This window comes from Jatropha curcas, chromosome 9 (assembly GCF_041381405.1).
Source record: "Jatropha curcas cultivar XTBG-Jc1 chromosome 9, XTBG_Jcur_1.0, whole genome shotgun sequence".
Taxonomy (NCBI): domain Eukaryota; kingdom Viridiplantae; phylum Streptophyta; class Magnoliopsida; order Malpighiales; family Euphorbiaceae; genus Jatropha; species Jatropha curcas.
The window spans coordinates 13335406-13344936 of NC_143159.1; the positions used below are offsets into that span (position 1 = coordinate 13335406).

The window sequence follows — 9531 nt, forward strand, 5'->3', positions numbered from 1 at the left end:
CAATCCTTTTGGCTAAAAGCCTTAAAATCAACACTTTTGGCAACAAATGCCTAAATCAAATCAATCACTCTTCGGCAAAATGCCTAAACAAAAATGCACGAAGCATACACACACTCATGCATTAAGCATACCCGTTCAAAGCCCTTTAAAAAAAAAAAAAAGGCCTATCGAACTACGTGGACTTTGATCTTCCATTCAAACGGAAGTACGTAGGCACGTTTGGGATTTAACCCCGAGCGTCAAGTCAAAATCACTTAAACATTTCATTGGTCCAATTACATTAATCACCCTGCAAAGCATTCATTCTTTGGTTAGTTCATCAACATGACATGGTTTCGGGATTCACCTCGAGTTCGCAAACCAGGCCTTAGACATTGGGATAATTAATCTAGTAACTAGGTTAATTAAAATTGGAGTCACTTAGGGTTTTTTCCTTGTTTACCCTAAAATAATTAAACAAGGTGGCGACTCATACATTCACGTGTATTTCTGCCCTTAGTCATGTGCATTACATACTTGACATTTGGGGTGGGGGTTCACAGCGCCTAAAATTAAAATATATTGGTAGCATTAAGAATAAGAAAGACCCAATTCAATCTAATAAACAACATGTGTAGTCTATTCAAGAAGATTGTTTATCCCTTTAATATAACTTGAAAATCTGGCTCTAAACAAGCTATATTAATTGCTACAAATTGTTAACTCAATCAAACAATTACGGATTTGATTGTATTAACTAGCACCAGTCACTCTAAATTAATCAAATAACTGGCCATTTACTTAATTAAATAGAACAACAATATCCATCTGAACCATTAATTGCAAGAGATAAACAAATATTGAAGAGTTAAATGAGTAAAAAGAAGAACAATTCTCACAACACTTCGGTAGAACTAACACTTGATTAAACCTTAAGCTGGAATTGAAAGACTTCAGCCACGTATGACCATTTCCAAGGTTACAAACTAAAGAAAAGAATTATTAACTCAAAACTCCGATATCCCAACTAATAGCCCATCTCTCCCTTTTATAGAAGAGAAGAGAAGACTATTTCAAAGGAAACTGAGAAAAATATATTTACAATCAAATCAAATCCAACAAAATAAAATCCCATGATCCTCTCTATTCTTCAAAACCTTTGAATAAATCTTCCAAAAAGAATCCAGCAGCTCCTCATCCTCTGACTTAGTGATTTTATCCCAAAAAGGCAAATAAATGGAGTCAACTAATACCTGCATCTATTTAATCACATAGACCAACAAACCCATCAAAAATACCAAATTATATGACTAAAATAGTCACATTTTCATAGGTTATTCAGCACAAATAATAAACCCATCAAATTCCCCCACACTTAATATTTGCTTGTCCTTAAGGAAAAACTCAATCTACACAAAAGAAAATTCACCCAACTCTTCACAACTCTTATAAGAACATCTTTAGAAAAGCAACCTTAATTACAAAAGTAAAGCTGAGTTGAATATTCAAATCTGAAATCTATGGAGAATAAAGAATTGAATTTACATTCTTTCAAACATAATAGTCTAGGCTTGAACTTTGTAATTTTAAACATGCAATTTAAATTCCATATCAATTAAACCATTGCTTAAAGAATTATTTGTTAAACAGCTTGGTCACAGAAAATCATTGCAATCACACACAAAACAAATAATGCTGAACTTTCATTTATTTATTTATTTATTTTGTTTTTTTTTTTTTTTTGTTTTGTGCTTGAACATTTATCAATTGCCTGAGTGTGTCATCATTGGTAACCCGCTTGCGGGTACTTGGAGTCACAAACTCAAGTGGCTACTAACACTACTCTTTGCCCAAACTCGGACAGCGGAGTACCTCGACTGCTCAAGTCTTAATTTAATTACTTGCTGTTTTTTTTTTTTTTTAGTAACCTTAAATTCAAAAGTAAACACACACATACTCATCTCCATACCCAAGCTGTTTATACAATAATTGGAAAAGTAATGGATGTGAATTATGATCAAGCAATTCAGAAATTTAACCATGATTCATTCAAGCCTCATATATTATGTCAAAAAGAATAACTAAATTCAATAATTTATTCTAAATGGAAAACAAGAGATAATAGCTACCAAATTAACTTTACTTAAGTAATTAAGAGGGTTTTTCTATTGAATTCAAAGGGCTGTTCTAAGTTAAGATCTAATCATCAGAATTTCAGCTACCCAAAATCAATATCAAATTCAAGCAAATATTAGAACAAATTACTCATATTTTAACAAGACCCAACAAAATTGCTGCTGATTATTACAATACCCAGCAAAATTTAACCAAAACAATTAGCAATTGAACCCAAATTTCAGCAAAATTAGAACCCTATTTCATATTAATGATTTTTCTAGCTCAAAATTCCCTCCCCCACACTTAAATTACATTGTCCCAATGTAATACCCAACACAAATCCAAGCAAATAAAAACAGAAATTGAAATTTATGTCCGAGAAAACTTACCTGAACTGCTGGACTTGTGATCTAAAACCAAAATAGGGGACGCATCTATTGGGCACAAAACCTTCGAACACTGCGACTAGAAGAAGAGGGAATGGCTCCGAAGCTACTGATTGGGCTCTATTTTTGCTGGCGTTGGGCGATCTGAACAGAGACTGAACGATCCCTGCTTCGCGTGGAGGAGAGAGTCTGGGAATGTCGGCTGAATGAAATTCACTTCTCCTTTTCTTTTCTTTTGTTCTCACCTTACTCACGTGCTGTATATATGAGTCAAAAACAAAATAGGAGAACATAATATAATAAGAAAAAGCCCACACTTGATGCTTATAAGGCCTATTAAAATTTCATATTCCATTAAACTCTCCCAAGGAAAGATCACGGCTTCTGCATCCAAAAACAATCAATTGGATTATTTTATTAAAGAAGATGACTAAAAATAAATAAATAAATAAATAAAATTAAAATAAAACAAAAAGAAACTTTATTATTTTTTTGTTCATCTACTCTTTTATTTTCAAACTTCCTACTTTCAAACCTGAACTATAGGAATTTCCAATGATATTTCCTCTATTGCTGATCGAAATCCCTTATAGAATGGTTTCAATCGGTGCCCATTAACCTTAAAAATTTTATTAGTCTCTAAACTCTGAATTTCCACTGCACCATGAGGAAAAATATTGATAACCACAAAAGGTCCAATCCATCTTGACCTTAACTTTCCTGGAAACAATTTCAGTCTTGAATGATAGAGTAAAACTTTCTGGCCAATTAAAAATTGCTTTCTTGAAATTGAATTATCATGAAAGGCCTTAGTTTTCTCCTTGTAAATCCGAGAACTCTCATAAGCATCATTTCTAATCTCTTCCAGCTCCTGTAATTGCAACTTCCTATGTTCTCCAACAGCATCCATGTCCATATTGCACTTCTTTACAGCCCAATAAGCTCGATGTTCTAATTCCACTGGTAAATGGCATGGTTTCCCAAAAACCATTCGGTAAGGAGACATTCCTATAGGTGTTTTATAAGCTGTTCGATACGCCCACAGAGCATCATCTAAACGAAAACTCCAATCCTTTCGATTTGGACTCACTGTTTTCTACAGAATTGACTTAATTTCCCTATTCGATACTTCCGCTTGCCCGCTTGTCTGAGGATGGTAGGTAGTAGAAGTTCGATGAGTAACCCCATATTTCTTGAAGAGAGCTTCCATTGTCTTATTACAAAAATGTGTCCCTCGATCGCTAATGATAGCTCTTGGAGTTCCAAACCTAGCAAAAATATTAGACTTCATAAAATCCACAACAGTTTTAGCATTATCATTTCGACAAGCCTTAGCTTCTACCCACTTAGAAACATAATCAACAGCAAGCAATATGTAAGTGTAACCAAAAGAAGCAGGAAAAGGACCTATGAAGTCTATACCCCATACATCAAAAATTTCAAAAATCAAAATAGGATTAAGGGGCATTTGATCTCTATGTCCTAAATTTCCAGTTCTTTGACAATTAGCACAAGCTTTACAAAAAATATATGAATCATGGAATAATGTTGGCCAATAAAATCCACATTCAAGAACCTTACGAGCTGTTCTCTTAGGTCCAAAATGACCACCACAAGCATAAGAATGATAAAATGTAAGAATGGACTTAACCTCATCATTAGTGACACACCTTCTAATTATTTGATCTGAACAATATTTCCATAAATAAGGGTCATCCCAAGCATAGTATTTGGCATCACTTTTAATTTTATCTTTTTCATGCTTAGTTAAATCATCAGGCAATGATCTAGTAACTAAGTAATTGACAATGTCAGCAAACCAAGGAGTACTATTGCTTAAAGAGAAAAGATACTCATCATTTAAAGGTAGAGTTTCCTCTGTCAAAGGTACCCGGCTAAGATGGTCTGCCACCAAATTTTCAGACCCCCTCTTATCTCTAATTTCTACATCAAATTCTTGCAGTAACAAGATCCATCTTATTAGCCTAAGTTTAGCTTCTTTCTTCTTCAACAAATACCGCAGAGCTACATGATCAGAAAACACAATAACCTTAGTGCAAAGCAAATAAGAACAAAATTTTTCTAAAGCAAATACAATAGCTAACAGTTCTTTTTCCGTTGTGGAGTAGTTGCTTTGAGCACTATCAAGTGTTCTTGAGGCATAATAAATAACATGAGGTTCCTTGCCAATTTTCTGCCCAAGAACAGCCCCTACAGCATGATTGCTAGCGTCACACATTATCTCAAATGGAAAATTCCAGTTTGGAGCTTGAACAATAGGGGTTGTGATCAACTTCTCTTTCAATATGTCAAATGCTTGCTTACAGGCTTCATCAAACTGAAAATCAACATCCTTTTGCAAGAGTTTACATAAAGGTTGAGCAATATTTGAGAAGTCCTTGATAAATCGCCGATAAAAGCCTGTATGTACAAGAAAAGAGTGAACTTCCCATACAATTACGGGGTAAGGTAAAGATTTTATAACATCGACTTTTGCTTTATCTACCTCTATACCCCTAGAAGAAACAATATGACCCAAAATAAGCCCTTGATCAACCATAAAATGACATTTTTCATAATTAAGAACAAGGTTAGACTCTAAGCATCTTCCCAAAACTTTTTCAAGATTTATTAAACATTCATCAAAAGAATTTCCATAAACAGTAAAATCGTCCATAAAAACTTCTATAATGTTCTCTACAAAATCAGAAAAGATACTTACCATACACCGTTGAAACATTGCTGGGGCATTGCAAAGCCCAAACGGCATTCGTCGGTAAGCAAAAGTTCCAAATGGACATGTGAATGTTGTCTTTTCTTGATCTTCGGGTGCAACTGGAATTTGATAAAATCCTGAATATCCATCTACACAACAATGATGAGTTCTACCCGCTAACCTTTCAAGCATCTGGTCAATAAATGGCAGCGGAAAGTGGTCTTTCCTCATTGCTGCATTTAGTTTCCTGTAATCTACACAAACACGCCATCCATTTTGAACTCGAGTAGGAACTAACTCACCATCGGGATTTTCTACCACAGTAATGCCCGTTTTCTTAGGTACTACATGAATGGGGCTTACCCACTTGCTATCCGAAATTGGATAAATCAGACCAGAATCCAAAAGCTTTACGATTTCTTTCTTGACAACCTCCATCATAGGTGGGTTAAGACGCCTCTGTGCTTCTCTCCTTGGCCTGCTATCTTCTTCAAGCAAAATTTTATGCATGCATATGGATGGACTTATGCCTTTAATGTCAGCAATAGTCCACCCTATAGCATTCTTATACTTCATAAGGACCTGAATTAACTTCTCCTCCTCCTCCTTCTTGAGTTTATTTGAAACAATCACTGGAAGGGTTTCTTCTTCACCCAAAAACACATACTTCAATTGTTGGGGCAGCGGCTTAAGCTCCAATTTTGGTGGCTGCAAAACAGAAGGCAAAAGAGCATGGTTACATTTAGGTAAATTAATTATAGGTCCATCACTTACCTTAGGGTCTTGTGCTTTTAATGCAAGCACCACTTCATGCAATTCTTCTTCTATCACAAACTTTTCTTCAAGCTTTCCAAGGCTCTCTGAATTTAAGTCATTGCAAAGCACAACCTTAAGCTTATCTTCTTCATTCAAATGAAGCACTTTTTCAGTTAATGGTTCAATAACATCTATGCCACAAACAGAAGAAACATCATTGGGAAATTTCATGGCATCATAAATATTAAATTTAATCACCTCACCATCAAATTCCATAGTTAATGTCCCCTCATACACATTTATCTTAGTTCTAACGGTACTAAGAAAGGGTCTTCCAAGCAGTAAATTACAGGAATTAGAAGATTTATCATCCTCCATATCAATAACATAAAAATTTGCTGGAAATATTAAGTTATTCACCTGAACTAACACATCTTCCAACACTCCCTTGGGGTAAACTATAGATCTATCGGCAAGAACAATAAGTATCCTAGTCTCTTTTAAAGGGCCAGCATTTAGTTGCAAATAAATAGAATAAGGCATTACATTTATTGATGCTCCTAAATCACACATAGCCCTATCAATCCCGAAATTACCAATTTGACAAGGTATGGCAAACATACCTTTGTCTTTGCATTTTTGGGGTAATTTTCTTTAAAGCACAACAGAAACATTTTCTCCCACATCAATATACCCAGATAATTTCTTTTTATTAGTGCACAACTCTTTAAGAAACTTTGCGTACCTGGGTATTTTCTTGATAGCATCGAGTAGTGGAATATTGATTTCCACTTTTCGGAATATGTCAAGAATTTCTTTCTCTTCTTCTTCCCTCTTAGACTTGGCAAATCTTTGAGGAAAAGGGGGCTGAATCTTCAGAATTTTAGACTTCTCCAACTTCGCACCATCGGTTGGCTTGACCTTCTCTACTTCTTCCTCCGGTACCAAGTCACGTACACAATTTTTTGCTGCTGGAATTTCCAGCTCCTTGCCACTCCTCAAAGTAATTGCATTTGCATTCTGTTTCGGATTCAAAATAGTTTGAGAAGGTAACTTACCTTGAGACTCTAACTTACCCAATGAAGTGGCTAATTGGCTAACTTGGTTCTCCAAATTTTGGATGCTAGTTCGTGTCTCTTGCTGAAATTGCATAGTGTTAGTAGCAAGTGATTTAACAATGTCTTCAAGAGACATACCTGAACTAGAAGACCCATGATCAGGTGCTGGCTGCCTATTCTGAAATTTTGGAAAATTTGACGGCTTTATTCCGTAGCTCAAATTTGGATGGTCTCGCCAGCCCGAATTATAGGTATTTGAATACGGATCATATTTCTGTTGAGGACCTGAAAAATTTCCCATTGCATTGGCTTGTTCTTGACTTTCATCTTGCAAAGTTGGACACATGTCTGTAGGATGTCCACTATAGGCACAAATTTCACAAGCTTAAATTGCTGCCCTTTTCCTACAACTAAATTCTGAACCAAAGATGTTAAATCATTAATTTTATTTTCAAGAGAAGAAACACTTACCTCATTAATATTTCTCGAAGGTTCATGGCGAGACCCGAATTGTTGAGAATTTGCAGCCATCGTGGAAATCAATTCCCTTGCGGCTTGGGGAGTTTTATTATCGATTGCTCCACCACTTGCTGCATCTATCATTTGCCTCTCCATAGGTAATAAACCTTCATAAAAATAATGTATTAAGGCTTGATCAGAAAATCCATGTTGCGGACAGCTTGCGCACATTTTCTTAAATCTCTCCCAATACTCATGTAGAGTTTCATTATTCTTTTGTCGACTCCCACAAATATCTCTTCTAATGCTGGCAGCCCTTGAAGCAGGAAAGAATTTATCTAAGAAAGTTCTTACCATTTCAGTCCATGACGTAATAGATCCGGATGGCAAATAAAATAACCACTCTTTGGCAAAATCGGCTAAAGAGAAAGGAAAAGCTGTTAATTTTATTTGTTCCTCAAAAATTCCATGGTGTTTCATGGTAGAGCATACAACATGAAATTCCTTTAAATGTTTGTGAGGATCTTCATCCAACAAACCTCTAAAAGTGGGCAATAATTGGATCAAACCTGATTTAAGCTCAAATGCAGCCTCCAAGGCTGGGTATGTGATGCAAAGAGGAGTTTGATTAATTGGAGGTGTTGCCAACTCCCTTAATGTTCTCTGATCAGCCATCTCCTCTTCCAGTTCAAACTCACCTGAACTTTCAGAAAGTTCAAGAACAACAGTCTCTTCTAGGTGTGAAGTAGTTTTAGGAACTTCAGGATCAATTGTTTGCTCTAGAGTTACTGTAGCAGCTGTAGACAATTGTTTCTTCTGCTTTGCCTCTTTTCTCAATCGTCTAGCAGTTTTCTTGATTTCAAAATCGTATTGGAGATCGCCTGTACTATCTGATCTGGGCAGTAAAAAAAATAATATAATTAATTAACTCTAGTCCCCGGCAACGGCGCCAAAATTTAGCCGGTGTCGAATCCGCCAAAATTAATAATCTCACTACCAATTTAAAGAACTTGAAGAAAATGGTGAGTAAGGTCGAAATCCACAGAGACTAGAGATTAAAAATATTATTTTTAAAATCAAAAAATAAAAATGAATTATGAATGGGAGGATTGGAAAAATTATTGGATCTAGCAAAAATAGTAATTTAAAAATGGGAAATTCAATTGGAGAAATATTTCCAGCCAAGGTCAATCTTGTACTAGTTCTTCGTGTTAATCACTGAATTCAAATTGACTCATTAACATAATTAATAAATTGGTTATGGTTACCAAAAATGCTTTAAACAACCTAGTCTTTCCGTAGTAATAGAATAAGCAAGACAACACACTTTGTTTAATCCCTTACCAAATACTAATTTTGACACGCGCCTAAAATTAAAATATATTGGTAGCATTAAGAATAAGAAAGACCCAATTCAATCTAATAAACAACATGTGTAGTCTATTCAAGAAGATTGTTTATCCCTTTAATATAACTTGAAAATCTGGCTCTAAACAAGCTATATTAATTGCTACAAATTGTTAACTCAATCAAACAATTACGGATTTGATTGTATTAACTAGCACCTGTCACTCTAAATTATGTAACATCCCTTCCCGGTCCACCCGTTAACCCGAATGAACCGAGCTGAGACGCTACAATCTGGTTGAACTTATATCCTGTCATGCCGATATCATCCTGTATGATAAATATGAATATAAAACACTCCCAATTAAACTTCAGACTTCCAATATCTCCAACTAATCATCATAACACAACAACACTTTATATATATAGTCATAACTGTAGAAATCCTCAATAGCATTTAATATCCAGCAATTAATTGCATTCATGATCTCTATCAAGTCTTCAGGACCTAAGCATACCAACTATAGTAAAATATTTCAATCATTTCCTCCAAATACTTACACCACAATAATTACATGCTTCAATTATATTTCCAATCATATAAGCTCTAACAAATGTAATATTTATACATGCCATAAATCGTAATACATGCCATAATTCTTAATGATATTACTCTCGATCTACTACTCCCAAATTCGTCACTTCTGTTTTG

The 9531-nt window shown here is 35.0% G+C and overlaps 1 non-coding gene and 1 pseudogene across 1 annotated transcript; one reads left to right on the forward strand and one right to left on the reverse strand.

The window, feature by feature from the left end:
- Positions 1 to 3012: 3012 nt before the first annotated feature.
- Positions 3013 to 7359, reverse strand: LOC149493667 (uncharacterized; annotated as a pseudogene).
- A 315-nt stretch (positions 7360 to 7674) lies between these two features.
- LOC149493668 (small nucleolar RNA R71) lies at positions 7675 to 7781 on the forward strand. The gene has a single exon (XR_016322758.1). It is a non-coding gene; the product is annotated as a small nucleolar RNA R71 (small nucleolar RNA).
- Positions 7782 to 9531: the final 1750 nt, after the last annotated feature.